The following is a 2,500-nucleotide window of genomic DNA, read 5'->3' as shown; positions in this document are numbered from 1 at the left end:
TTAAAGGAATTGACGGAAGGGCACCACCAGGAGTGGAGCCTGCGGCTTAATTTGACTCAACACGGGGAAACTCACCCGGCCCGGACACAGGTAGGATTGACAGATTGAGAGCTCTTTCTTGATTCTGTGGGTGGTGGTGCATGGCCGTTCTTAGTTGGTGGAGCGATTTGTCTGGTTAATTCCGATAACGAACGAGACTCTGGCATGCTAAATAGTTACGCGACCTTCTCGGTCGGCGTCTAACTTCTTAGAGGGACTAGTGGCGTTTAGCCACACGAGATTGAGCAATAACAGGTCTGTGATGCCCTTAGATGTCCGGGGCCGCACGCGCGCTACACTGAGTGAAGCAGCGAGTGTCTAACCTAGGCCGAAAGGTCCGGGTAACCCGTTGAACCTCATTCGTGATTGGGATAGGGACTTGCAATTGTTTCCCTTGAACGAGGAATTCCCAGTAAGCGCAAGTCATCAACTTGCGTTGATTACGTCCCTGCCCTTTGTACACACCGCCCGTCGCTACTACCGATTGAATGGTTTAGTGAGATCCTTGGATCGGCCCCGTCGCGGCTGGCAACGGCCGCGTCGGCGTGTCGAGAAGACGATCAAACTTGATCATTTAGAGGAAGTAAAAGTCGTAACAAGGTTTCCGTAGGTGAACCTGCGGAAGGATCATTACCGAAGGTGGTGGTAGGCCCCGGCCGACCGCGCACTGAATTGTCTTTGGGTGCCGCCGAGAGTGCGGCCGTCAATCGGGGTTCCGCCCCGTGCGACACGCGTAACACGTTGGCATAGCAAGGCAGCCGAGTGCGATGGTGGCTTCTGGGCACCGCGCTCGATGTGCCGCCGGCCCAGCCCGGCGGTCGCTCGGCGCCGTTTGTTGGTGTTTTTGTGCAGTTGTTGTCGGTGGTGGTTTTGTGGTCGATCCCACAGTGTGACGTCCGCGCGCTTCGGCGCCGGGCGAAACGTCGAGGACGACTCTTAACGGTGGATCACTCGGCTCGCGAGTCGATGAAGGACGCAGCCAAGTGCGAGAAGTAATGTGAATTGCAGAACACATTGAACGTCGACCTTCTGAACGCGAATTGCGGTCTCGGGTCAATCCCGGGACCGCGTCTGCCTCAGGGTCGCGTTCGTCCTCACCCGAGGGCCGTCGCCTGGCCTCTGCGAAGACGGCCGGGCGTCGCCCCAAGTTGAAGCGGTCGCCGAGCTTTCTCGGCGCGACCGCGTGTCCCGTACACCGCCGGCCCCTCGACGTGTTCAACTACGTTCGAGGGGCGGGTCCAGGTCGGTCGGTCCGGTCACGAGATCAAGACCGACCGTGGGCCAAGGCGGCGACGGTACACGCTCGGTCGGCGCCGGCGGCGACGACTTGCGATGCCAGCGGGCCGTGTAAGAAGCGGCCCGCTTGACACATACGACCTGAGTTCAGGCGAGAGCACCCGCTGAATTTAAGCATATTATTAAGCGGAGGAAAAGAAACCAACAGGGATTCCCTGAGTAACGGCGAGTGAACCGGGAAGAGTCCAGCGTCGAATCTGCGCGCTTTTCGAGCGCGCCGAGTTGTGACGTACGGAAGTCCCAGTGCGGCTGACGGCGAGCGCCGGTGTCCTTCTGATCGAGGCCTCGTCCCACGGCGGGTGTTAGGCCCATAGGGGCGCTTGCCTTGGCCGCTTCGGGTCTTCTCGGAGTCGGGTTGTTTGGTAATGCAGCCCAAAGCGGGTGGTAAACTCCACCTAAGACTAAATACGGTCGCGAGACCGATAGCGGACAAGTACCGTGAGGGAAAGTTGAAAAGCACTTTGAAGAGAGAGTTCAAGAGTACGTGAAACCGTTGAGAGGCAAACGGGAGGGCCCGTCAGGTCGCCGGCTCGCTTTCAGTTGGGTGCGGGGGCGCGCCGTCTCGGTTCGCGGACGCTTAAGGCGCCGCTGCCGAGTCGGCTCGCGCACCGTCTCAGCGCACTAGCGACCGGCGCGGGTCACGACCGGTTTGCCGTCGGTCTAAGTCCCCGCGCGAAGGTGGCCTCCGCTCCGGCGGATGTGTTACAGCGCGCGGGCGGTGCGGCCCGGCGACGGATCGAGGAAAGGATGCCGCGCGCTCTCTGTGTGCGGCCGTCGCCGTTCGGCTGGCTTGTCGTTCGCCTGCACTGTACGCAGTGCCGGTGTTCGGCGGGCTGCCGCTTCGGTGGCGCGCCGTCGACGCGCTCGGGGTCCGGGGCCACGTCGGCCACCCTCCCGACCCGTCTTGAAACACGGACCAAGGAGTCTAACATGAGCGCGAGTCGTCGAGTGGTTCGAGACTCGCAGGCGAAATGAAAGTGAAGGCGGCCTTTGGCCGAACGAGGTCGGACCCGGAGCCCCGTGCGGGCGCCGGCGCACGACCGGCCGATCGCACCCGCTCTGCCGGGGCGGTCGCGCAAGAGCGTCCATGTTGGGACCCGAAAGATGGTGAACTATGCCTGGGAAGGTCGAAGCCAGAGGAAACTCTGGTGGAGGACCGTAGCGA

The 2,500-nt window shown here is 61.4% G+C and overlaps 2 non-coding genes and 1 pseudogene across 2 annotated transcripts in view; all 3 read left to right on the top strand.

Annotated features, from left to right (window-relative positions):
- Positions 1-672, top strand: part of LOC144430255 (small subunit ribosomal RNA) — a 1,810-nt gene extending 1,138 nt beyond the window's left edge. The window contains exon 1 of the ribosomal RNA XR_013479409.1: positions 1-672. This exon is cut by the window's left edge and continues 1,138 nt beyond it. This is a non-coding gene — a ribosomal RNA (small subunit ribosomal RNA).
- Positions 673-970: 298 nt separating this feature from the next.
- On the top strand, positions 971-1,124 carry LOC144430232 (5.8S ribosomal RNA). Its single transcript, XR_013479387.1, has one exon. It is a non-coding gene; the product is annotated as a 5.8S ribosomal RNA (ribosomal RNA).
- A 288-nt stretch (positions 1,125-1,412) lies between these two features.
- Positions 1,413-2,500, top strand: part of LOC144430284 (large subunit ribosomal RNA) — a 3,695-nt pseudogene continuing 2,607 nt past the window's right edge.

The sequence above is a fragment of the Styela clava genome, chromosome 11 (assembly GCF_964204865.1).
Source record: "Styela clava chromosome 11, kaStyClav1.hap1.2, whole genome shotgun sequence".
In the NCBI taxonomy this organism is placed as follows: domain Eukaryota; kingdom Metazoa; phylum Chordata; class Ascidiacea; order Stolidobranchia; family Styelidae; genus Styela; species Styela clava.
This window is presented reverse-complemented; position numbering and strand designations above follow the sequence as displayed.